The sequence below is a fragment of the Oncorhynchus mykiss genome, chromosome 27 (genome assembly GCF_013265735.2).
Source record: "Oncorhynchus mykiss isolate Arlee chromosome 27, USDA_OmykA_1.1, whole genome shotgun sequence".
Lineage (NCBI taxonomy): Eukaryota > Metazoa > Chordata > Actinopteri > Salmoniformes > Salmonidae > Oncorhynchus > Oncorhynchus mykiss.
The window spans coordinates 37,628,603-37,655,660 of NC_048591.1; the positions used below are offsets into that span (position 1 = coordinate 37,628,603).

The 27,058-nt window shown below is 47.0% G+C and overlaps 2 protein-coding genes across 5 annotated transcripts in view; both read right to left on the reverse strand.

The window, feature by feature from the left end:
• The window catches only part of LOC110508013 (tumor necrosis factor receptor superfamily member 19L), a 79,233-nt gene extending 52,404 nt beyond the window's left edge, over positions 1–26,829 (reverse strand). The window contains exon 1 of one of the 4 annotated variants that reach the window (XR_005039984.1): positions 9,525–9,777. The gene's annotated coding sequence lies outside the window, so the exon portion shown is untranslated. Of the gene's footprint in view, positions 1–9,524; positions 9,779–26,696 lie in introns of those variants that run through there. The other 3 variants (XM_036964960.1, XM_036964959.1, XM_036964961.1) reach the window with 3 other exon arrangements.
• Positions 26,830–26,924: 95 nt separating this feature from the next.
• LOC110508016 (rho guanine nucleotide exchange factor 17) overlaps positions 26,925–27,058 on the reverse strand; it is a 116,390-nt gene continuing 116,256 nt past the window's right edge. The window contains exon 20 of the mRNA XM_036964958.1: positions 26,925–27,058. This exon is cut by the window's right edge and continues 3,231 nt beyond it. The gene's annotated coding sequence lies outside the window, so the exon portion shown is untranslated.

Consider the following 27,058-nt stretch of genomic DNA (forward strand, 5'->3'; position numbering starts at 1 on the left):
CCTCTTCCTTTCACTCCTTATCCACTGTTCTTAACCTCTCCCTTTCACTCCTTATCCACTGTTCTTAACCTCTTCCTTTCACTCCTTATCCACTGTTCTTATCCTCTTCCTTTCACTCCTTATCCACTGTTCTTAACCTCTCCCTTTCACTCCTTATCCACTGTTCTTAACCTCTCCCTTTCACTCCTTATCCACTGTTCTTAACCTCTCCTTATCCACTGTTCTTAAACTCTCCCTTTCATTCCTTATCCACTGTTCTTAACCTCTCCCTTTCACTCCTTATCCACTGTTCTTAACCTCTCCCTTTCACTCCTTATCCACTGTTCTTATCCTCTTCCTTTCACTCCTTATCCACTGTTCTTATCCTCTTGCTTTCACTCCTTATCCACTGTTCTTATCCTCTTCCTTTCACTCCTTATCCACTGTTCTTAACCTCTCCCTTTCACTCCTTATCCACTGTTCTTAACCTCTCCCTTTCACTCCTTATCCACTGTTCTTAACCTCTCCTTATCCACTGTTCTTAAACTCTCCCTTTCACTCCTTATCCACTGTTCTTAACCTCTCCCTTTCACTCCTTATCCACTGTTCTTAAACTCTCCCTTTCACTCCTTATCCACTGTTCTTAACCTCTCCCTTTCTCTCCTTATCCACTGTTCTTAACCTCTCCTTATCCACTGTTCTTAACCTCTCCCTTTCACTCCTTATCCACTGTTCTTATCCTCTTCCTTTCACTCCTTATCCACTGTTCTTATCCTCTTCCTTTCACTCCTTATCCACTGTTCTTAACCTCTCCCTTTCACTCCTTATCCACTGTTCTTAACCTCTCCCTTTCACTCCTTATCCACTGTTCTTAACCTCTCCCTTTCACTCCTTATCCACTGTTCTTAACCTCTTCCTTTCACTCCTTATCCACTGTTTTTAACCTCTTCCTTTCACTCCTATCCACTGTTCTTAAACTCTCCCTTTCACTCCTTATCCACTGTTCTTATCCTCTTCCTTTCACTCCTTATCCACTGTTCTTAACCTCTCCTTATCCACTGTTCTTAATCTCTTCCTTTCACTCCTTATCCACTGTTTTTAACCTCTTCCTTTCACTCCTTATCCACTGTTCTTAACCTCTCCCTTTCACTCCTTATCCACTGTTCTTATCCTCTCCTTATCCACTGTTCTTAACCTCTCCTTATCCACTGTTCTTAACCTCTCCTTGTCCACTGTTCTTAACCTCTCCTTATCCACTGTTCTTAACCACTTCCTTTCACTCCTTATCCACTGTTTTTAACCTGTCCCTTTCACTCCTTATCCACTGTTCTTAACCTCTCCTTATCCACTGTTCTTAACCACTTCCTTTCACTCCTTATCCACTGTTTTAACCTCTCCCTTTCACTCCTTATCCACTGTTCTTATCCTCTTCCTTTCACTCCTTATCCACTGTTCTTAACCTCTCCCTTTCACTCCTTATCCACTGTTCTTAACCTCTCCCTTTCACTCCTTATCCACTGTTCTTAACCTCTCCTTATCCACTGTTCTTAACCTCTTCCTTTCACTCATCCACTGTTCTTAACCTCTCCCTTTCACTCCTTATCCACTGTTCTTATCCTCTTCCTTTCACTCCTTATCCACTGTTCTTAACCTCTCCCTTTCCCTCCTTATCCACTGTTCTTAACCTCTCCCTTTCACTCCTTATCCACTGTTCTTAACCTCTCCCTTTCACTCCTTATCCACTGTTCTTAACCTCTCCCTTTCCCTCCTTATCCACTGTTCTTAACCTCTCCCTTTCACTCCTTATCCACTGTTCTTAACCTCTTCCTTTCACTCCTTATCCACTGTTCTTACCCTCTTCCTTTCCCTCCTTATCCACTGTTCTTAACCTCTCCCTTTCCCTCCTTATCCACTGTTCTTAACCTCTCCCTTTCCCTCCTTATCCACTGTTCTTAACCACTCCTTATCCACTGTTCTTAACCTCTTCCTTTCACTCCTTATCCACTGTTCTTAACCTCTCCCTTTCACTCCTTATCCACTGTTCTTAACCACTCCTTATCCACTGTTCTTAACCTCTTCCTTTCACTCCTTATCCACTGTTCTTATCCTCTTCCTTTCACTCCTTATCCACTGTTCTTATCCTCTCCTTATCCACTGTTCTTATCCTCTTCCTTTTTCTCCTTATCCACTGTTCTTATCCTCTTCCTTTCTCTCCTTATCCACTGTTCTTATCCTCTTTCTTTCTCTCCTTATCCACTGTTCTTATCCTCTTCCTTTCTCTCCTTATCCACTGTTCTTATCCTCTTCCTTTCATTCCTTATCCACTGTTCTTAACCTCTTCCTTTCTCTCCTTATCCACTCCACTTCTTTCCCTCCTCCTTGAGACAAGACATTCACTCAAAGAAATTACAAACCAATAAGGGGATACAATCCCACATAGACACACCCTCGTCTATATCCAGGCCGTGCTTGGTTCACCCCATCTCTACCAGAAGGTATTGGGGTGAACCCCTCTCATTTAGAACCCAGAGTTTTCCCTGGTCAGGTCACAAAGCCCTACACATTACATAACCAGGCCACTAGGAAGGAAGGAAGGAAGGAAGGAAGGAAGGGACGGATGGAAGGAAGGAAGGAAGGAAGGACAGAGAGGAGTGAGTTATGAAAGACCCTCTCCTCTCCTCAGCTACAGTGGGATGGCGCCTATTTATTTAACCGAGCAGGAATTTGGCCCTTCACAATGGAACTTTCTGCCAAGAATTTGGCCTGCATGATAACATGACTCTCCTCCTCTTGGAGAAAGCTTCAGGAGCATCAGTGTCTGTGTCCATAGTACACGTGTGTGTGTCCATAGTACACGTGTGTGTGTCCATAGTACATGCGTGTGTGTGTTTGTCCATAGTACACGTGTCTGTGTGTCAGAGGTGTGTGTCAGCAGGGTTAACGCTGATACAGTATGTCCTCCTCCGGGGACATCACAAACACTTTAATCACTGCTGGGCCGTTTTCCTTTTGTGGGCAATGACAGAAGATAGTTTTAAGAGAAATGAAATGCATGTCTAAATTACTGGCTGGCTACAGTCTGTGGCCAGTTAAATGACATCCATAAAATGGATTCACAGTTCTACACAGGGGCAATCCATGGTTTGCCAAAACACACACAGACAAATACAGTAGATATTACAGATAGACCTGACACACCCAGTAGGCAAGGCATTCCAATGATGGAACAATTATGTCATAATTAGTAGGTCACACCTGTGGATAGTGTCAGAGACCAACCGTCAGTTCATTCCACCTTTATTTAACCAGGTAGGCCAGTTGAGAGCAAGTTCTCATTTACTACTGCCACCTGGCCAAGATAAAGCAAAGCAGTGTGACACAAACAACAACACAGAGTCACACATGAAATAAACAAACACAATGTCTACATACAGTGTGTGCAAATGGCGTAAGGAGGTAAGGCAATTAATAGGCCATAGTAGTGAAGTAATTACAATATAGCAAATTAACACCGGAGTGATAGATGTGCAGATGATGATGTGCAAGTAGAAATACTGTTGTGCAAAAGAGCAAAAAAGTATATAAAAACAATATGGGGATGAGGTAGGTAGTTGGATGGGCTATTTACAGATGGGCTGTGTACAGCTGCAGCGATCGGTAAGCTGACTGTGTGTCTCCTAACTGACTGTGTGTATTGGTTCTGACTTCTCTGAAAAGTTGCATATCGCGGGGACTATTCCATGCTAGTGCAGTCCGCCACAGGATGTTTATTCACTGCTGGGAAACACTGCTGACAATAACAACGCATCAAAAACGAAATCAACGAAAGCAATTTATTGTTGATACAACATTGAATTGTTCTCTCTGCAACTGCTTTGGGCTTGTGTCACTGGTCCAGATAGTGCCTTGTACCAAATTCCACTTAAAAAAACTCTTTGGGGGGACGGGATTGATATGACAACAGCCAGTGAAAGTGCAGGGCGCCAAATTCAAACAACAGAAATCTCATAATTAAAATTCCTCAAACATTTCACACCATTTTAAAGATACACTTCTTGTTAATCCCACCACAGTGTCTGATTTCAAATAGGCTTTACGGCGAAAGCACCACAAACAATTATGTTAGGTCACCACCAAGCCACAGAAAAACACAACCATTTTTCCAGCCAAAGAGAGGAGTCACAAAAATCAGAAATAGAGATAGAATTAATCCCTAACCTTCGATGATCTTCACCAGATGACACTCATAGGGCTTCATGTTACACAATACATGTATGTTTTGTTCGATAAAGTTAATATTTATATAAAAACATCTCAGTATACATTGGTGCGTTATGTTCAGTAGTTCCAAAAACATCTGGAGATTTTGCAGAAGCCACATCAATTTACAGAAATACTCATCATAAATGTTGATGAAAATACAAGTGTTATACATGGAACTTTAGATATACTTCTCCTTAACCTCTTGAAGCTAGGGGGCACTATTTTTATGTTTGGAAAAATAACATTCCCAAAGTAAACGGCCTATTTCTGAGGACCAGATGCTAAAATATGCATATAATTGACAGATTAGGAAAGAAAACTCTAAAGTTTCCAGAACTGTCAAAATATTGTCTGTGAGTATAACAGAACTGATATTGCAGGTGAAACTCTGAGGAAAATCCAATCAGGTAGTGCCTCTTATTTTGAAAACTCTCTGTTCCTATGCATGCCTATCCACCATTTAAATGGATATCAACCAGATTCCTTTTTCTCAGGCTTCCTTAAGGTGTCAACAGTCTTTAGACATAGTTTCAGGCTTTTATTTTTTTTTAAATGAGCTTGAAAGATCACAAAAACCTACACACTCGGTTGATATATTATCGAATATATATTTTAAAAACTACCTGAGGAATGATTATAAAAAATGTTTGACATGTTTCTGTGGACATTATGGAGACTATTTGGAATTTCCGTCTGCGTTGTCGTGACTGCTCTTTCCTGTGGATTTCTGAACATAACGCGAAAAACAAACGGAGGTATTTTGGGTATAAAAATAATCTTTATGGAACAAAAGGAACATTTGTTGTGTAAATGGGAGTCTCGTGAGTGAAAACATCCAAAGATCAAAGGTAAACGTTTCATTTGATTGCTTTTCTGATTTTCGTGACCAAGCTTCCTGATGCTAAGTGTACATAATGCTATGCTAGGTTATCGATAAACTTACACAAACGCTTGGATTGCTTTCGCTGTAAAGCATAATTTCAAAATCTGAGACGACAGGTGGATTAACAAAAGGCTAAACTGTGTTTTGCAATATTGCACCTGTGATTTCATGAATATGAATATTTTTTGGGTAATATTATTTGACTGTTGCGCTATGCTATTCAGCGGTTGCTGACTAAAATGATACTGCGACATGGGTAGCGTCAAGAAGTTAATGCAACCGCTGTGTCAGATTTTTTTTTAAAACTTTTCGGAAAAAGCAAACCATGCAATAATCTGAGTACGGCGCTCAGAGACCAAAACAACCCAAACAGGTATCCGCCATGTTGTGTCGTCAACAGAAGTAAGAAATAGCATTATAAATATTCACTTACCTTTGATGATCTTCATCAGAATGCACTCCCAGGAATCCAAGTTCCACAATAAATGTTTGATTTGTTCAATAAAGTTCATCTTTATGTCCAAATACCTCCTTGTTGCTAGCGCGTTCAGCCCAGTAATCCAAATTCATGACGCACGAGCAGACGAAAAGTCAAACGGTTCCGTTACAGTCCGTAGAAACATATCAAACCTCAGATTTACCTGCCATATGAGTTCTGTTATACTCACAGACATCCTTCAAACAGTTTTTGAAACTTCAGAGTGTTTTCCATCCAAATATAATAATGATATGCATATATTAGCATCTGAGAATGAGTAGCATGCAGTTTACTCTGGGCACCTTATTCATCCAAGCTACTCAATACTGCCCCCAGCCATAAGAAGTTAAGTGAAGACGATAGTGTGGCTCTATAGACATCTACGGTATCAAAGTTATGTCAGATGGCTATAGTAGTACCACAGTAGACTCCATTTAAATATGTTGGAGTCACAGGCACGTCATTCAAGTTCAGTCTAACCTAAACCTATCAATGATAGATATACACTGAACAAAAATAGAAACGCAACATGCAACAATTTCAAAGATTTTTCCTAAGTTACAGTTCATATAAGGAAATCAGTCAATTGAAATGAATTCATTTGGCCGGAATCTATAGATTTCACATGACTGGGGACACAGATATCTTAAAAATAAACCACTATTGACCACTATTTGCCTCATGCAGTGCAACACATCTCCTTCGCATAGAGTTGATCAGGCTGTTGATTGTGGCCTGTGGAATGTTGTCCCACTCCTCCTGTTACGACGACTGTGCGAAGTTGCTGGATATCGGCGGGAACTGGAACACGCTGTCGTACACGTAGATCCAGAGCATCCCAAACAGACACAATGGGTGACATGGCTGAAGAGTATGCAGGCCATGGAAGAACTGGGACATTTTCAGCTTCCAGGAATTGTGTACAGATCCTTGCGACATGGGGCCGTGCATTATCATGCTGAAACATGAGGTGATGGTGGTGGATGAATGGCACGACAATAGGCCTCAGGATCTCATCACGGTGTCTCTGTACCATCAATAAAATGCAATTGTGTTTGTTGTCTGTAGGTTATGTCCATACCATAACCCCACCACCACGGGAACATAAATTCTCTGGCAACAGCTTTGGTGGACATTCCTGCAGTCAGAATGCCAATTGCACGCTACCTCAAAACTTGAGACAACTGTGGCATTATGTTGTGAGACAAAACTGCACATTTTAGAGTGGACTTTCATTGTCCCCAGCACAAGGTGCACCTGTGTAATGGTCATGCTGTTTAATCAGTTTCTTGATATGCCACACCTGTCAGGTGGATGGATTATCTTGGCAAAAGAGCAATGCTGACTAACTGGGATGTAAACAAATTCCTGCACAGAATTTGAGAGAAATAAGCTTTTTGTGGGTGTGGAACATTTCTGGGATCTTTTATTTCAGCTCATGAAACCAAAACTTGATACACACACACACACACACACACACACACACACAGTTAAAAGGTTTGGACACACCTACTCATTGCTGGGTTTTTCTTTATTTTTACTATTTTCTACATTGTAGAATAGTAGTGAAGACATTAAAACTATGAAATAACACATATGGAATCCATGTAGTAACCAAACAAGTATTAAACAAATCAAAATATATTTGAGATTCTTCAAAGTAGACACCCTTTGCCTTGATGACAGCTTTGCACTCTTGGCATTCTCTCAACCAGCTTCATGAGGAATGCTTTTCCAACAGACTTGAAGGAGTTCCCACATATGCTGAGCACTTGTTGGCTGCTTTTCCTTCACTTTGCGGTCCAACTCATTCCAAACCATCTCAATTGGGTTGAGGTTGGGTGATTGTGGAGGCCAGGTCATCTGATGCAGCACTCCATCACTCTCCTTCTTGGTCAAATAGCTCTTACACAGCCTGGAGGTGTGTTTTTGGTCATTGTCCTGTTGAAAAACAAATGATAGTCCCACTAAGCGCAAACCAGATGGGATGGAGTATCGCTGCAAAATGCTGTGGTAGCCATGTTGGTAAAGTGTGCCTTGAATTCTAAATAAATCACTGACAGTGTCACCAGCAAAGCACCCCCATACCATTACACTTCCTCCTCCATGCTTCACGGTGGGAACCACACAAAGACATGGCGGTTGTAACCAGAAATCGCACATTTGCACTCATCAGACCAAAGGACAGATTTCCACCTGTCTAATGTCCATTGCTTGTGTTTCTTGGCAAAAGCAAGTCTCTTATTATTGATGTCCTTTAGTAGTGGTTTCTTTGCAGCAATTTGACCATAAAGGCCTGATTCACGCAGTCTCCTCTGAACAGTTGATGTTGAGATGTGTCTGTTATTCTTTGTGAAGCATTTATTTGGGCTGCAATCTAAGGTGCAGTTAACGCTAATGAACTTATCCTCTGCAGCAGAGAACTCTGGGACTTCCTTTCCCGTGGCGGTCCTCATGAGAGCCAGTTTCATCATAGAGCTGGATGGTTTTCGCGACTTCACTTAAAGAAACTTTGAAAGTCCTGAAAAGTTCCGTATTGACTGACCTTCATGTATTAAAGTAATGATGGACTGTCGTTTCTCTTTGCTTATTTGAGCTGTTCTTGCCATAATATGGACTTGGTCTTTGACCAAACAGGGCTATCTTCTGTATACCCCCCTACATTGTCACAACACAACTGATTGGCTCAAACGCATTAAGAAGGAAATAAAGGCACACCTGTTAATTTAAATGCATTCCAGGTGACTACCTCGTGAAGCTGGTTGAGAGAACGCCAAGAGTGTGCAAAGCTGTCATCAAGGCAAAGGGTGGCTACTTTGAGGAATCAAAGTCTATCCACTGTGGTCATCACTAGTTACCACAGCCACAAAGTAATAAACCCCGCCTATTTCTATAATTTATCTTCTTAAAATGTCATTTTAAACCTAACCTTAACCACACTGCTAACTTTATGCCTAACCCTGACCTTAAATCAAATTAAAATATTTACGATATAGTAAATTATGACCGAGTGGCAGTTGTCATTAGCGGAACCCCTGAAGGTTCCATGATTAATTAGCTACAGTGAAGTCATCACGCACACTTAGTTACAATGTAACGGATCACATCTCACGTAAAACGTTTCCCTCACAGACTATCCGGATACTTTAGAAGCGAGTTGAAAAAATTTGACAGAAGAACCTCTTAAGTTTTGACAACTTTTTAACAATGAACGTCTATGTTTATTGTGCCCTAATAACAGTTTATACCATTCTCATGATGTATTATGGATATAGCCCAGCATTGGCTACTGCTCAAGTTCATCTAGGCTATATGCGACACATGAGTCATAAAGACATGGCATCATGCGCTGTCCATATTTCCACTCGCCATGAGACATTGTAGCATTGCTGACGAGGGAACAGCATTGCCTTCTGTGGCTAGGGAGATGCATCTCTCTAAATTCGCCAATTACTTTCATTTTACTATCCCACAGACTCACAGACAGAGCAACACAATACACATACACCACCAAAATATGTTACAATAGCCTATCCTAAACATGGACTCACAACAAAAGTATGACATTAGGATAAACTTGAACACAAGCATTAACTCGTGGTGACATCGTTTCAGTGAATATAACCAAACAAAGTGGGACATATACTTCCCATCCTTATAGATCTCCAAAAGTAGAGGCTATTAACAAAATGGGGTTGCATGCTATAGCAAGATATTAAAACACCACAACTCCGATTCAATTTAATCGGAAGTGAAACATCTTCATTGTAAGAACCAGCTCTAAAGTACAAATCTAGCTATACCTTATAGAACCTTATAAAACGCTCAAAAAGCTATCAAACCAATAGCAGAAGAGACAAGACAAAACGAGGCTTTAACATGAAACAAGCAAAATCATAAACTAAAAGTTTATACACTTACCAGATTGGTGGTTAAATAGGGTGAAATCAGTGGTGTGGGACGATCATTGTCAGATATTCGCGTACGCTGTATTTATATATACGCTGTATATAAGGGATATTTTAGAAACATACAGATAAAATGCCGGTAGGAAGTAGGCCTACACCTCGCGAGTTCTCTGATACAGAAATGTAAATACGGTAATGTCGCTTGGTGAGTTAACAGGCAGCTACGTCACCGGCTGAAACCCGTGTGGCGCGCGCGGGCCCCCTTATTTCCCCCCTCTTTTCTCTCCGCGCGCCTCCTCTGCTGCTGAACTCATCACGAGTCAATGCGGGGAATCCACGCGCACCGGGACGGCAACGGCGATGAGTTAACGGGACCGGGAGCCATCTGTCGGGATTCATCCGCCTCGCCTCTTAGGAGCCTGCTCGTGCATCATCAGGCCGTCAAAAGCTTTGCTATGATGACCGAGGCAGGCATACATAGTTTATACACACCTGACCACCTAACTTTACTAACCTCACTGGCTTGGCCTATAGGCTGCTTGTACTAGACTACTAAATGACTCGATAAAAGATAAAGAATGTCTTTGCCATGACTTATGCAAAATCAACACATCAAAGTTGAAAATGTATGACAGAATTAAGACTGCATGTATTTTAAAGGGGTAGCCTATGCAAAAATAATGCTGTACATGACACTGGGTCTTATATAAATCAAAGAGCCTGTAATGACATCATCTTAGATAATGGTTCCTTAAAAGGATGGGATACAAATTCACTGTCCTCATTCTCTTTCCCTCCATGATTGAGATTCAATTCACTCCCTCAACCTGCAGATGCAGCATTTAGAGAAATAGATGTCTGTCTGCCTGAACTGTTCCACTGGTCTGTCTGTCTGCCTGAACTGTTCCACTGGTCTGTCTGTCTGCCTGAACTGTTCCACTGGTCTGTCTGTCTGCCTGAACTGTTCCACTGGTCTGTCTGTCTGAACTGTTCCACTGGTCTGTCTGTCTGTCTGAACTGTTCCACTGCTCTGTCTGAACTGTTCCACTGGTCTGTCTGTCTGTCTGAACTGCTCCACTGGTCTGTCTGTCTGTCTGAACTGTTCCACTGGTCTGTCTGTCTGAACTGTTCCACTGGTCTGTCTGTCTGAACTGTTCCACTGGTATGTCTGTCTGCCTGAACTGTTCCACTGGTCTGTCTGTCTGCCTGAACTGTTCCACTGGTCTGTCTGTCGGAACTGTTCCACTGGTCTGTCTGTCTGTCTGTCTGTCTGAACTGTTCCACTGGTCGGTCTGAACTGTTTCACTGGTCGGTCTGTCTGAACTGTTCCACTGGTCTGTCTGTCTGCCTGAACTGTTCCACTGCTCTGTCTGTCTGTCGGAACTGTTCCACTGCTCTGTCTGTCTGTCGGAACTGTTCCACTGCTCTGTCTGTCTGTCTGAACTGTTCCACTGCTCTGTCTGAACTGTTCCACTGGTCTGTCTGTCTGTCTGAACTGTTCCACTGGTCTGTCTGTCTGAACTGTTCCACTGGTCTGTCTGAACTGTTCCACTGGTCGGTCTGTCTGCCTGAACTGTTCCACTGCTCTGTCTGTCTGTCGGAACTGTTCCACTGCTCTGTCTGTCTGTCGGAACTGTTCCACTGCTCTGTCTGTCTGTCTGAACTGTTCCACTGCTCTGTCTGAACTGTTCCACTGGTCTGTCTGTCTGTCTGAACTGTTCCACTGGTCTGTCTGTCTGTCTGTCTGAACTGTTCCACTGGTCTGTCTGTCTGAACTGTTCCACTGGTCTGTCTGTCTGAACTGTTCCACTGGTCTGTCTGTCTGCCTGAACTGTTCCACTGGTCTGTCTGTCTGCCTGAACTGTTCCACTGGTCTGTCTGTCTGCTTGAACTGTTCCACTGGTCTGTGTCTGCCTGAACTGTTCCACTGGTCTGTCTGTCTGCCTGAACTGTTCCACTGGTCTGTCTGTCTGTCTGTCTGTCTGAACTGTTCCACTGGTCTGTCTGTCTGAACTGTTCCACTGGTCTGTCTGTCTGTCTGAACTGTTCCACTGGTCTGTCTGCCTGAACTGTTCCACTGGTCTGTCTGCCTGAACTGTTCCACTGGTCTGTCTGCCTGAACTGTTCCACTGGTCTGTCTGCCTGAACTGTTCCACTGGTCTGTCTGTCTGCCTGAACTGTTCCACTGGTCTGTCTGTCTGAACTGTTCCACTGGTCTGTCTGTCTGTCTGAACTGTTCCACTGCTCTGTCTGAACTGTTCCACTGGTCTGTCTGTCTGAACTGCTCCACTGGTCTGTCTGTCTGTCTGAACTGTTCCACTGGTCTGTCTGTCTGAACTGTTCCACTGGTCTGTCTGTCTGAACTGTTCCACTGGTATGTCTGTCTGCCTGAACTGTTCCACTGGTCTGTCTGTCTGCCTGAACTGTTCCACTGGTCTGTCTGTCGGAACTGTTCCACTGGTCTGTCTGTCTGTACTGTTCCACTGGTCGGTCTGAACTGTTTCACTGGTCGGTCTGTCTGAACTGTTCCACTGGTCTGTCTGTCTGCCTGAACTGTTCCACTGGTCTGTCTGTCGGAACTGTTCCACTGGTCTGTCTGTCTGTCTGTCTGTCTGAACTGTTCCACTGGTCGGTCTGAACTGTTTCACTGGTCGGTCTGTCTGAACTGTTCCACTGGTCTGTCTGTCTGCCTGAACTGTTCCACTGCTCTGTCTGTCTGTCGGAACTGTTCCACTGCTCTGTCTGTCTGTCGGAACTGTTCCACTGCTCTGTCTGTCTGTCTGAACTGTTCCACTGCTCTGTCTGAACTGTTCCACTGGTCTGTCTGTCTGTCTGAACTGTTCCACTGGTCTGTCTGTCTGAACTGTTCCACTGGTCTGTCTGAACTGTTCCACTGGTCGGTCTGTCTGCCTGAACTGTTCCACTGCTCTGTCTGTCTGTCGGAACTGTTCCACTGCTCTGTCTGTCTGTCGGAACTGTTCCACTGCTCTGTCTGTCTGTCTGAACTGTTCCACTGCTCTGTCTGAACTGTTCCACTGGTCTGTCTGTCTGTCTGAACTGTTCCACTGGTCTGTCTGTCTGTCTGTCTGAACTGTTCCACTGGTCTGTCTGTCTGAACTGTTCCACTGGTCTGTCTGTCTGAACTGTTCCACTGGTCTGTCTGTCTGCCTGAACTGTTCCACTGGTCTGTCTGTCTGCCTGAACTGTTCCACTGGTCTGTCTGTCTGCTTGAACTGTTCCACTGGTCTGTGTCTGCCTGAACTGTTCCACTGGTCTGTCTGTCTGCCTGAACTGTTCCACTGGTCTGTCTGTCTGTCTGTCTGTCTGTCTGAACTGTTCCACTGGTCTGTCTGTCTGAACTGTTCCACTGGTCTGTCTGTCTGTCTGAACTGTTCCACTGGTCTGTCTGCCTGAACTGTTCCACTGGTCTGTCTGCCTGAACTGTTCCACTGGTCTGTCTGCCTGAACTGTTCCACTGGTCTGTCTGCCTGAACTGTTCCACTGGTCTGTCTGTCTGCCTGAACTGTTCCACTGGTCTGTCTGTCTGAACTGTTCCACTGGTCTGTCTGTCTGTCTGAACTGTTCCACTGCTCTGTCTGAACTGTTCCACTGGTCTGTCTGTCTGTCTGAACTGCTCCACTGGTCTGTCTGTCTGTCTGAACTGTTCCACTGGTCTGTCTGTCTGAACTGTTCCACTGGTCTGTCTGTCTGAACTGTTCCACTGGTATGTCTGTCTGCCTGAACTGTTCCACTGGTCTGTCTGTCTGCCTGAACTGTTCCACTGGTCTGTCTGTCGGAACTGTTCCACTGGTCTGTCTGTCTGTCTGTCTGTCTGAACTGTTCCACTGGTCGGTCTGAACTGTTTCACTGGTCGGTCTGTCTGAACTGTTCCACTGGTCTGTCTGTCTGCCTGAACTGTTCCACTGCTCTGTCTGTCTGTCGGAACTGTTCCACTGCTCTGTCTGTCTGTCGGAACTGTTCCACTGCTCTGTCTGTCTGTCTGAACTGTTCCACTGCTCTGTCTGAACTGTTCCACTGGTCTGTCTGTCTGTCTGAACTGTTCCACTGGTCTGTCTGTCTGAACTGTTCCACTGGTCTGTCTGAACTGTTCCACTGGTCGGTCTGTCTGCCTGAACTGTTCCACTGCTCTGTCTGTCTGTCGGAACTGTTCCACTGCTCTGTCTGTCTGTCGGAACTGTTCCACTGCTCTGTCTGTCTGTCTGAACTGTTCCACTGCTCTGTCTGAACTGTTCCACTGGTCTGTCTGTCTGTCTGAACTGTTCCACTGGTCTGTCTGTCTGTCTGTCTGAACTGTTCCACTGGTCTGTCTGTCTGAACTGTTCCACTGGTCTGTCTGTCTGAACTGTTCCACTGGTCTGTCTGTCTGCCTGAACTGTTCCACTGGTCTGTCTGTCTGCCTGAACTGTTCCACTGGTCTGTCTGTCTGCTTGAACTGTTCCACTGGTCTGTGTCTGCCTGAACTGTTCCACTGGTCTGTCTGTCTGCCTGAACTGTTCCACTGGTCTGTCTGTCTGTCTGTCTGTCTGAACTGTTCCACTGGTCTGTCTGTCTGAACTGTTCCACTGGTCTGTCTGTCTGTCTGAACTGTTCCACTGGTCTGTCTGCCTGAACTGTTCCACTGGTCTGTCTGCCTGAACTGTTCCACTGGTCTGTCTGCCTGAACTGTTCCACTGGTCTGTCTGCCTGAACTGTTCCACTGGTCTGTCTGTCTGAACTGTTCCACTGGTCTGTCTGTCTGAACTGTTCCACTGGTCTGTCTGAACTGTTCCACTGGTCTGTCTGAACTGTTCCACTGCTCTGTCTGTCTGTCTGAACTGTTCCACTGCTCTGTCTGTCTGTCTGAACTGTTCCACTGCTCTGTCTGTCTGTCTGAACTGTTCCACTGCTCTGTCTGTCTGTCTGTCTGTCTGTCTGAACTGTTCCACTGGTCTATCTGAACTGTTCCACTGGTCTGTCTGAACTGTTCCACTGGTCTGTCTGTCTGTCTGAACTGTTCCACTGGTCTGTCTGTCTGAACTGTTCCACTGGTCTGTCTGTCTGAACTGTTCCACTGGTCTGTCTGTCTGCCTGAACTGTTCCACTGGTCTGTCTGTCTGTCTGAACTGTTCCACTGGTCTGTCTGTCGGAACTGTTCCACTGGTCTGTCTGTCTGTCTGTCTGTCTGTCTGAACTGTTCCACTGGTCGGTCTGAACTGTTCCACTGGTCGGTCTGTCTGTCTGAACTGTTCCACTGGTCTGTCTGTCTGCCTGAACTGTTCCACTGCTCTGTCTGTCTGTCGGAACTGTTCCACTGCTCTGTCTGTCTGTCGGAACTGTTCCACTGCTCTGTCTGTCTGTCTGAACTGTTCCACTGGTCTGTCTGAACTGTTCCACTGGTCTGTCTGTCTGTCTGAACTGTTCCACTGGTCTGTCTGTCTGAACTGTTCCACTGGTCTGTCTGTCTGAACTGTTCCACTGGTCGGTCTGTCTGTCTGAACTGTTCCACTGGTCTGTCTGTCTGCCTGAACTGTTCCACTGCTCTGTCTGTCTGTCGGAACTGTTCCACTGCTCTGTCTGTCTGTCGGAACTGTTCCACTGCTCTGTCTGTCTGTCTGAACTGTTCCACTGCTCTGTCTGAACTGTTCCACTGGTCTGTCTGTCTGTCTGTCTGAACTGTTCCACTGGTCTGTCTGTCTGTCTGTCTGAACTGTTCCACTGGTCTGTCTGTCTGAACTGTTCCACTGGTCTGTCTGTCTGAACTGTTCCACTGGTCTGTCTGTCTGCCTGAACTGTTCCACTGGTCTGTCTGTCTGCCTGAACTGTTCCACTGGTCTGTCTGTTTGCTTGAACTGTTCCACTGGTCTGTGTCTGCCTGAACTGTTCCACTGGTCTGTCTGTCTGCCTGAACTGTTCCACTGGTCTGTCTGTCTGTCTGTCTGTCTGAACTGTTCCACTGGTCTGTCTGTCTGAACTGTTCCACTGGTCTGTCTGTCTGTCTGAACTGTTCCACTGGTCTGTCTGCCTGAACTGTTCCACTGGTCTGTCTGCCTGAACTGTTCCACTGGTCTGTCTGTCTGAACTGTTCCACTGGTCTGTCTGTCTGAACTGTTCCACTGGTCTGTCTGAACTGTTCCACTGCTCTGTCTGTCTGTCTGAACTGTTCCACTGCTCTGTCTGTCTGTCTGAACTGTTCCACTGCTCTGTCTGTCTGTCTGAACTGTTCCACTGCTCTGTCTGTCTGTCTGTCTGTCTGTCTGTCTGAACTGTTCCACTGGTCTATCTGAACTGTTCCACTGGTCTGTCTGAACTGTTCCACTGGTCTGTCTGTCTGTTCCACTGGTCTGTCTGTCTGTCTGAACTGTTCCACTGGTCTGTCTGTCTGAACTGTTCCACTGGTCTGTCTGTCGGAACTGTTCCACTGGTCTGTCTGTCTGTCTGTCTGTCTGAACTGTTCCACTGGTCGGTCTGAACTGTTCCACTGGTCGGTCTGTCTGTCTGAACTGTTCCACTGGTCTGTCTGTCTGCCTGAACTGTTCCACTGCTCTGTCTGTCTGTCGGAACTGTTCCACTGCTCTGTCTGTCTGTCGGAACTGTTCCACTGCTCTGTCTGTCTGTCTGAACTGTTCCACTGCTCTGTCTGAACTGTTCCACTGGTCTGTCTGTCTGTCTGAACTGTTCCACTGGTCTGTCTGTCTGAACTGTTCCACTGGTCTGTCTGTCTGAACTGTTCCACTGGTCGGTCTGTCTGTCTGAACTGTTCCACTGGTCTGTCTGTCTGCCTGAACTGTTCCACTGCTCTGTCTGTCTGTCGGAACTGTTCCACTGCTCTGTCTGTCTGTCGGAACTGTTCCACTGCTCTGTCTGTCTGTCTGAACTGTTCCACTGCTCTGTCTGTCTGTCGGAACTGTTCCACTGGTCTGTCTGTCTGCCTGAACTGTTCCACTGGTCTGTCTGTCTGCCTGAACTGTTCCACTGGTCTGTCTGTCGGAACTGTTCCACTGGTCTGTCTGTCTGTCTGTCTGTCTGAACTGTTCCACTGGTCGGTCTGTCTGTCTGAACTGTTCCACTGGTCTGTCTGTCTGCCTGAACTGTTCCACTGCTCTGTCTGTCTGTCGGAACTGTTCCACTGCTCTGTCTGTCTGTCGGAACTGTTCCACTGCTCTGTCTGTCTGTCTGAACTGTTCCACTGCTCTGTCTGAACTGTTCCACTGGTCTGTCTGTCTGAACTGTTCCACTGGTCTGTCTGTCTGAACTGTTCCACTGGTCTGTCTGTCTGAACTGTTCCACTGGTCGGTCTGTCTGTCTGAACTGTTCCACTGGTCTGTCTGTCTGCCTGAACTGTTCCACTGCTCTGTCTGTCTGTCGGAACTGTTCCACTGCTCTGTCTGTCTGTCGGAACTGTTCCACTGCTCTGTCTGTCTGTCTGAACTGTTCCACTGGTCTGTCTGTCTGTCTGTCTGAACTGTTCCACTGGTCTGTCTGTCTGAACTGTTCCACTGGTCTGTCTGTCTGAACTGTTCCACTGGTCTGTCTGTCTGCCTGAACTGTTCCACTGGTCTGTCTGTCTGCCTGAACTGTTCCACTGGTCTGTCTGTCTGCTTGAACTGTTCCACTGGTCTGTGTCTGCCTGAACTGTTCCACTGGTCTGTCTGTCTGCCTGAACTGTTCCACTGGTCTGTCTGTCTGTCTGTCTGTCTGAACTGTTCCACTGGTCTGTCTGTCTGAACTGTTCCACTGGTCTGTCTGTCTGTCTGAACTGTTCCACTGGTCTGTCTGCCTGAACTGTTCCACTGGTCTGTCTGCCTGAACTGTTCCACTGGTCTATTTCCCTGAACTGTTCCACTGGTCTGTCTGCCTGAACTGTTCCACTGGTCTGTCTGCCTGAACTGTTCCACTGGTCTGTCTGCCTGAACTGTTCCACTGGTCTGTCTGCCTGAACTGTTCCACTGGTCTGTCTGTCTGAACTGTTCCACTGGTCTGTCTGTCTGAACTGTTCCACTGGTCTGTCTTAACTGTTCCACTGGTCTGTCTGTCTGTCTGAACTGTTCCACTGCTCTGTCTGTCTGTCTGAACTGTTCCACTGCTCTGTCTGTCTGTCTGAACTGTTCCACTGCTCTGTCTGTCTGTCTGTCTGTCTGTCTGAACTGTTCCACTGGTCTATCTGAACTGTTCCACTGGTCTGTCTGAACTGTTCCACTGGTCTGTCTGTCTGTCTGAACTGTTCCACTGGTCTGTCTGTCTGTCTGAACTGTTCCACTGGCCTGTCTGTCTGTCTGAACTGTTCCACTGGTCTGTTTGTCTGTCTGAACTGTTCCACTGGTCTGTCTGAACTGTTCCACTGGTCTGTCTGAACTGTTCCACTGGTCTGTCTGTCTGCCTGAACTGTTCCACTGGTCTGTCTGTCTGAACTGTTCCACTGGTCTGTCTGTCTGAACGGTTCCACTGGTCTGTCTGTCTGTCTGAACTGTTCCACTGGTCTGTCTGAACTGTTCCACTGGTCTGTCTGTCTGTCTGAACTGTTCCACTGGTCTGTCTGTCTGTCTGAACTGTTCCACTGGTCTGTCTGCCTGAACTGTTCCACTGGTCTGTCTCCCTGAACTGTTCCACTGGTCTGTCTGTCTGCCTGAACTGTTCCACTGGTCTGTCTGTCTGAACTGTTCCACTGGTCTGTCTGAACTGTTCCACTGGTCTGTCTGAACTGTTCCACTGGTCTGTCTGAACTGTTCCACTGGTCTGTCTGTCTGTCTGAACTGTTCCACTGCTCTGTCTGTCTGTCTGAACTGTTCCACTGCTCTGTCTGTCTGAACTGTTCCACTGGTCTATATGAACTGTTCCACTGGTCTGTCTGAACTGTTCCACTGGTCTGTCTGTCTGTCTGAACTGTTCCACTGGCCTGTCTGTCTGTCTGAACTGTTCCACTGGTCTGTCTGAACTGTTCCACTGGTCTGTCTGTATGTCTGAATTGTTCCACTGGTCTGTCTGTCTGTCTGAACTGTTCCACTGGTCTGTCTGAACTGTTCCACTGGTCTGTCTGTCTGTCTGAACTGTTCCACTGGTCTGTCTGTCTGAACTGTTCCACTGGTCTATCTGTCTGAACTGTTCCACTGGTCTGTCTGAACTGTTCCACTGGTCTGTCTGTCTGAACTGTTCCACTGGTCTGTCTGTCTGTCTGAACTGTTCCACTGGTCTGTCTGTCTGAACTGTTCCACTGGTCTGTCTGTCTGAACTGTTACACTGGTCTGTGTCTGCCTGAACTGTTACACTGGTCTGTGTCTGTCTGAACTGTTCCACTGGTCTGTCTGTCTGTCTGAACTGTTCCACTGGTCTGTCTGTCTGCCTGAACTGTTCCACTGGTCTGTCTGTCTGTCTGCCTGAACTGTTCCACTGGTCTGTCTCTCTGCCTGAACTGTTCCACTGGTCTGTGTCTGCCTGAACTGTTCCACTGGTCTGTCTGTCTGCCTGAACTGTTCCACTGGTCTGTCTGTCTGCCTGAACTGTTCCACTGGTCTGTCTGTCTGTCTGTCTGAACTGTTCCACTGGTCTGTCTGTCTGTCTGAACTGTTCCACTGGTCTGTCTGTCTGCCTGAACTGTTTCACTGGTCTGTCTGCCTGAACTGTTCCACTGGTCTGTCTGCCTGAACTGTTCCACTGGTCTGTCTGCTTGAACTGTTCCACTGGTCTGTCTGCCTGAACTGTTCCACTGGTCTGTCTGTCTGAACTGTTCCACTGGTCTGTCTGTCTGAACTGTTCCACTGGTCTGTCTGAACTGTTCCACTGCTCTGTCTGTCTGTCTGAACTGTTCCACTGCTCTGTCTGTCTGTCTGAACTGTTCCACTGCTCTGTCTGTCTGAACTGTTCCACTGCTCTGTCTGTCTGTCTGACTGTCTGTTTGAACTGTTCCACTGGTCTATCTGAACTGTTCTGTCTGAACTGTTCCACTGGTCTGTCTGAACTGTTCCACTGGTCTGTCTGAACTGTCTGAACTGTTCCACCGGCCTGTCTGTCTGTCTGAACTGTTCCACTGGTCTGTCTGTCTGTCTGAACTGTTCCACTGGTCTGTCTGAACTGTTCCACTGGTCTGTCTGTCTGTCTGAACTGTTCCACTGGTCTGTCTGTCTGAACTGTTCCACTGGTCTGTCTGTCTGTCTGAACTGTTCCACTGGTCTGTCTGTCTGTCTGAACTGTTCCACTGGCCTGTCTGTCTGTCTGAACTGTTCCACTGGTCTGTTTGTCTGTCTGAACTGTTCCACTAGTCTGTCTGAACTGTTCCACTGGTCTGTCTGAACTGTTCCACTGGTCTGTCTGAACTGTTCCACTGGTCTGTCTGTCTGCCTGAACTGTTCCACTGGTCTGTCTGTCTGAACTGTTCCACTGGTCTGTCTGTCTGAACGGTTCCACTGGTCTGTCTGTCTGTCTGAACTGTTCCACTGGTCTGTCTGAACTGTTCCACTGGTCTCTCTGTCTGTCTGAACTGTTCCACTGGTCTGTCTGTCTGTCTGAACTGTTCCACTGGTCTGTCTGCCTGAACTGTTCCACTGGTCTGTCTGCCTGAACTGTTCCACTGGTCTGTCTGTCTGCCTGAACTGTTCCACTGGTCTGTCTGTCTGAACTGTTCCACTGGTCTGTCTGAACTGTTCCACTGGTCTGTCTGAACTGTTCCACTGGTCTGTCTGTCTGTCTGAACTGTTCCACTGCTCTGTCTGTCTGTCTGAACTGTTCCACTGCTCTGTCTGTCTGAACTGTTCCACTGGTCTATATGAACTGTTCCACTGGTCTGTCTGAACTGTTCCACTGGCCTGTCTGTCTGTCTGAACTGTTCCACTGGTCTGTCTGAACTGTTCCACTGGTCTGTCTGTATGTCTGAATTGTTCCACTGGTCTGTCTGTCTGTCTGAACTGTTCCACTGGTCTGTCTGAACTGTTCCACTGGTCTGTCTGTCTGTCTGAACTGTTCCACTGGTCTGTCTGTCTGAACTGTTCCACTGGTCTATCTGTCTGAACTGTTCCACTGGTCTGTCTGAACTGTTCCACTGGTCTGTCTGTCTGAACTGTTCGACTGGTCTGTCTGTCTGTCTGAACTGTTCCACTGGTCTGTCTGTCTGAACTGTTCCACTGGTCTGTCTGTCTGAACTGTTACACTGGTCTGTGTCTGCCTGAACTGTTACAGTGGTCTGTGTCTGTCTGAACTGTTCCACTGGTCTGTCTGTCTGTCTGAACTGTTCCACTGGTCTGTCTATCTGCATGAACTGTTCCACTGGTCTGTCTGTCTGTCTGCCTGAACTGTTCCACTGGTCTGTCTGTCTGCCTGAACTGTTCCACTGGTCTGTGTCTGCCTGAACTGTTCCACTGGTCTGTCTGTCTGCCTGAACTGTTCCACTGGTCTGTCTGTCTGCCTGAACTGTTCCACTGGTCTGTCTGTCTGCCTGAACTGTTCCACTGGTCTGTCTGTCTGTCTGTCTGAACTGTTCCACTGGTCTGTCTGTCTGTCTGAACTGTTCCACTGGTCTGTCTGTCTGCCTGAACTGTTTCACTGGTCTGTCTGCCTGAACTGTTCCACTGGTCTGTCTGCCTGAACTGTTCCACTGGTCTGTCTGCTTGAACTGTTCCACTGGTCTGTCTGCCTGAACTGTTCCACTGGTCTGTCTGTCTGAACTGTTCCACTGGTCTGTCTGTCTGAACTGTTCCACTGCTCTGTCTGTCTGTCTGAACTGTTCCACTGCTCTGTCTGTCTGTCTGAACTGTTCCACTGCTCTGTCTGTCTGAACTGTTCCACTGCTCTGTCTGTCTGTCTGTCTGTTTGAACTGTTCCACTGGTCTATCTGAACTGTTCCTTCTGAACTGTTCCACTGGTCTGTCTGAACTGTCTGAACTGTTCCACCGGCCTGTCTGTCTGTCTGAACTGTTCCACTGGTCTGTCTGTCTGTCTGAACTGTTCCACTGGTCTGTCTGAACTGTTCCACTGGTCTGTCTGTCTGAACTGTTCCACTGGTCTGTCTGTCTGTCTGAACTGTTCCACTGGTCTGTCTGTCTGAACTGTTCCACTGGTCTGTCTGTCTGTCTGAACTGTTCCACTGGTCTGTCTGTCTGTCTGAACTGTTCCACTGGTCTGTCTGTCTGTCTGAACTGTTCCACTGGTCTGTCTGTCTGTCTGAACTGTTCCACTGGTCGGTCTGTCTGTCTGAACTGTTCCACTGGTCTGTCTGTCTGAACTGTTCCACTGGTCTGTCTGTCTGAACTGTTCCACTGGTCTGTCTGCCTGAACTGTTCCACTGGTCTGTCTGCTTGAACTGTTCCACTGGTCTGTCTGCCTGAACTGTTCCACTGGTCTGTCTGTCTGAACTGTTCCACTGGTCTGTCTGTCTGAACTGTTCCACTGGTCTGTCTGAACTGTTCCACTGCTCTGTCTGTCTGTCTGAACTGTTCCACTGCTCTGTCTGTCTGTCTGAACTGTTCCACTGCTCTGTCTGTCTGAACTGTTCCACTGCTCTGTCTGTCTGTCTGTCTGTCTGTTTGAACTGTTCCACTGGTCTATCTGAACTGTTCTGTCTGAACTGTTCCACTGGTCTGTCTGAACTGTTCCACTGGTCTGTCTGAACTGTCTGAACTGTTCCACCGGCCTGTCTGTCTGTCTGAACTGTTCCACTGGTCTGTCTGTCTGTCTGAACTGTTCCACTGGTCTGTCTGAACTGTTCCACTGGTCTGTCTGTCTGAACTGTTCCACTGGTCTGTCTGTCTGTCTGAACTGTTCCACTGGTCTGTCTGTCTGAACTGTTCCACTGGTCTGTCTGTCTGTCTGAACTGTTCCACTGGTCTGTCTGTCTGTCTGAACTGTTCCACTGGCCTGTCTGTCTGTCTGAACTGTTCCACTGGTCTGTTTGTCTGTCTGAACTGTTCCACTGGTCTGTCTGAACTGTTCCACTGGTCTGTCTGAACTGTTCCACTGGTCTGTCTGTCTGCCTGAACTGTTCCACTGGTCTGTCTGTCTGAACTGTTCCACTGGTCTGTCTGTCTGAACGGTTCCACTGGTCTGTCTGTCTATCTGAACTGTTCCACTGGTCTGTCTGAACTGTTCCACTGGTCTGTCTGTCTGTCTGAACTGTTCCACTGGTCTGTCTGTCTGTCTGAACTGTTCCACTGGTCTGTCTGCCTGAACTGTTCCACTGGTCTGTCTGCCTGAACTGTTCCACTGGTCTGTCTGTCTGCCTGAACTGTTCCACTGGTCTGTCTGTCTGAACTGTTCCACTGGTCTGTCTGAACTGTTCCACTGGTCTGTCTGAACTGTTCCACTGGTCTGTCTGTCTGTCTGAACTGTTCCACTGCTCTGTCTGTCTGTCTGAACTGTTCCACTGCTCTGTCTGTCTGAACTGTTCCACTGGTCTATATGAACTGTTCCACTGGTCTGTCTGAACTGTTCCACTGGTCTGTCTGTCTGTCTGAACTGTTCCACTGGCCTGTCTGTCTGTCTGAACTGTTCCACTGGTCTGTCTGAACTGTTCCACTGGTCTGTCTGTATGTCTGAATTGTTCCACTGGTCTGTCTGTCTGTCTGAACTGTTCCACTGGTCTGTCTGTCTGAACTGTTCCACTGGTCTATCTGTCTGAACTGTTCCACTGGTCTGTCTGTCTGTCTGAACTGTTCCACTGGTCTGTCTGTCTGAACTGTTCCACTGGTCTGTCTGTCTGAACTGTTACACTGGTCTGTGTCTGCCTGAACTGTTACACTGGTCTGTGTCTGTCTGAACTGTTCCACTGGTCTGTCTGTCTGTCCGAACTGTTCCACTGGTCTGTCTGTCTGCCTGAACTGTTCCACTGGTCTGTCTGTCTGTCTGCCTGAACTGTTCCACTGGTCTGTCTGTCTGCCTGAACTGTTCCACTGGTCTGTGTCTGCCTGAACTGTTCCACTGGTCTGTCTGTCTGCCTGAACTGTTCCACTGGTCTGTCTGTCTGCCTGAACTGTTCCACTGGTCTGTCTGTCTGTCTGTCTGAACTGTTCCACTGGTCTGTCTGTCTGTCTGAACTGTTCCACTGGTCTGTCTGTCTGCCTGAACTGTTTCACTGGTCTGTCTGCCTGAACTGTTCCACTGGTCTGTCTGCCTGAACTGTTCCACTGGTCTGTCTGCTTGAACTGTTCCACTGGTCTGTCTGCCTGAACTGTTCCACTGGTCTGTCTGTCTGAACTGTTCCACTGGTCTGTCTGTCTGAACTGTTCCACTGGTCTGTCTGAACTGTTCCACTGCTCTGTCTGTCTGTCTGAACTGTTCCACTGCTCTGTCTGTCTGTCTGAACTGTTCCACTGCTCTGTCTGTCTGAACTGTTCCACTGCTCTGTCTGTCTGTCTGTCTGTCTGTTTGAACTGTTCCACTGGTCTATCTGAACTGTTCTGTCTGAACTGTTCCACTGGTCTGTCTGAACTGTTCCACTGGTCTGTCTGAACTGTCTGAACTGTTCCACCGGCCTGTCTGTCTGTCTGAACTGTTCCACTGGTCTGTCTGTCTGTCTGAACTGTTCCACTGGTCTGTCTGAACTGTTCCACTGGTCTGTCTGTCTGAACTGTTCCACTGGTCTGTCTGTCTGTCTGAACTGTTCCACTGGTCTGTCTGTCTGAACTGTTCCACTGGTCTGTCTGTCTGTCTGAACTGTTCCACTGGTCTGTCTGTCTGTCTGAACTGTTCCACTGGTCTGTCTGTCTGTCTGAACTGTTCCACTGGTCTGTCTGTCTGTCTGAACTGTTCCACTGGTCTGTCTGTCTGTCTGAACTGTTCCACTGGTCTGTCTGTCTGTCTGAACTGTTCCACTGGTCTGTCTGTCTGAACTGTTCCACTGGTCTGTCTGTCTGTCTGAACTGTTCCACTGCTCTGTCTGTCTGTCTGAACTGTTCCACTGCTCTGTCTGTCTGTCTGAACTGTTCCACTGGTCTGTCTGTCTGAACGGTTCCACTGGTCTGTCTGTCTGAACTGTTCCACTGGTCTGTCTGTCTGAACTGTTCCACTGGTCTGTCTGTCTGAACTGTTCCACTGGTCTGTCTGTCTGAACTGTTCCACTGGTCTGTCTGCCTGAACTGTTCCACTGGTCTGTCTGTCTGCCTGAACTGTTCCACTGGTCTGTCTGTCAACTGTTCCACTGGTCTGTCTGAACTGTTCCACTGGTCTGTCTGAACTGTTCCACTGGTCTGTCTGTCTGTCTGAACTGTTCCACTGCTCTGTCTGTCTGTCTGAACTGTTCCACTGCTCTGTCTGTCTGTCTGTCTGAACTGTTCCACTGGTCTATCTGAACTGTTCCACTGGTCTGTCTGAACTGCTCCACTGGTCTGTCTGAACTGCTCCACTGGTCTGTCTGAACTGCTCCACTGGTCTGTCTGTCTGAACTGTTCCACTGGCCTGTCTGTCTGTCTGAACTGTTCCACTGGTCTGTCTGAACTGTTCCACTGGTCTGTCTGAACTGTTCCACTGGTCTGTCTGTCTGTCTGAATTGTTCCACTGGTCTGTCTGTCTGAACTGTTCCACTGGTCTGTCTGTCTGAACTGTTCCACTGGTCTGTCTGTCTGTCTGAACTGTTCCACTGGTCTGTCTGTCTGTCTGAACTGTTCCACTGGTCTGTCTGAACTGTTCCACTGGTCTGTCTGAACTGTTCCACTGGTCTGTCTGTCTGAACTGTTCCACCGGTCTGTCTGTCTGAACTGTTCCACTGGTCTGTCTGTCTGTCTGAACTGTTCCACTGGTCTATCTGAACTGTTCCACTGGTCTGTCTGAACTGCTCCACTGGTCTGTCTGTCTGAACTGTTCCACTGGCCTGTCTGTCTGTCTGAACTGTTCCACTGGTCTGTCTGAACTGTTCCACTGGTCTGTCTGAACTGTTCCACTGGTCTGTCTGAACTGTTCCACTGGTCTGTCTGTCTGTCTGAATTGTTCCACTGGTCTGTCTGTCTGAACTGTTCCACTGGTCTGTCTGTCTGAACTGTTCCACTGGTCTGTCTGTCTGTCTGAACTGTTCCACTGGTCTGTCTGTCTGTCTGAACTGTTCCACTGGTCTGTCTGTCTGAACTGTTCCACTGGTCTGTCTGTCTGAACTGTTCCACTGGTCTGTCTGAACTGTTCCACTGGTCTGTCTGTCTGAACTGTTCCACTGGTCTGTCTGCCTGAACTGTTCCACTGGTCTGTCTGTCTGTCTGAACTGTTCCACTGGTCTGTCTGTCTGAACTGTTACACTGGTCTGTCTGTCAACTGTTCCACTGGTCTGTCTGAACTGTTCCACTGGTCTGTCTGTCTGAACTGTTCCACTGCTCTGTCTGTCTGAACTGTTCCACTGCTCTGTCTGTCTGTCTGAACTGTTCCACTGCTCTGTCTGTCTGTCTGTCTGAACTGTTCCACTGGTCTATCTGAACTGTTCCACTGGTCTGTCTGAACTGTTCCACTGGTCTGTCCGTCTGTCTGAACTGTTCCACTGGTCTGTCTGAACTGTTCCACTGGTCTGTCTGAACTGTTCCACTGGTCTGTCTGAACTGTTCCACTGGTCTGTCTGTCTGTCTGAACTGTTCCACTGGTCTGTCTGTCTGAACTGTTCCACTGGTCTGTCTGAACTGTTCCACTGGTCTGTCTGAACTGTTCCACTGGTCTGTCTGTCTGAACTGTTCCACTGGTCTGTCTGTCTGTCTGAACTGTTCCACTGGTCTGTCTGTCTGAACTGTTCCACTGGTCTGTCTGTCTGAACTGTTCCACTGGTCTGTCTGTCTGAACTGTTCCACTGGTCTGTCTGTCTGAACTGTTACACTGGTCTGTCTGTCAGTCTGACTGACTGTGTGAGTCTGACACACTATCAACATCTCATTCTTCTGGCAGACAGGAGGTCTATTGTGCAACGCGTCTCAATCGGTCGTGTGTCTTCATTCATTGAGAGTGTGTGAGCGTAGACATTCATTCCCAGCCCCCTCCTACTAACACACACATGCAGGTCATTTATCAGAGCATTTCACTTTGCTGTGTGTGTGTGTGTGTGTGAGTGATAATGGTTCATCCAGGGATCTTCCAGTACTATACATTGTGTTGGTACAGAGAACTTACAGTCACTGTGGTGGTGTTAGGGTCACGGGTGGGATCTGAACCTTCGGGAATTCCCTCAGAGGGTCAGAGGGTGACACAGAGTTTTAGGCCGCAGGCAGGGCTACCTCATTATGAGAGTGCAAGTCCTCACCTCTCCTACAATAACTGCTGTACTGAAGTCTTCTTGATTGAGATCTTGAGTTAGAAGTTAGATCCCATAGATGGGGTCCTGATTGGTCCTGGCCAAGTCAATTAATCAGTATTCTTCACTCCTGGCTCTGGAAACCGACCGACACCGACACAGACACAGACGACACACAGACAGGCAGACACATCCCAACTCCCAGCAACGGTAAGAACTGCTACAGACACCTGGTAGTCTGGCACCAGTGACATGATTTAATTCCAAAGAAGAACCCGAAGTGAAGAAACAGAAACAGCTACAGGAAGAAAACGGTGAAGTAACCATGACAACTGAATTATAACCATAGACGCTGTTTTCTTTCTCTTGTT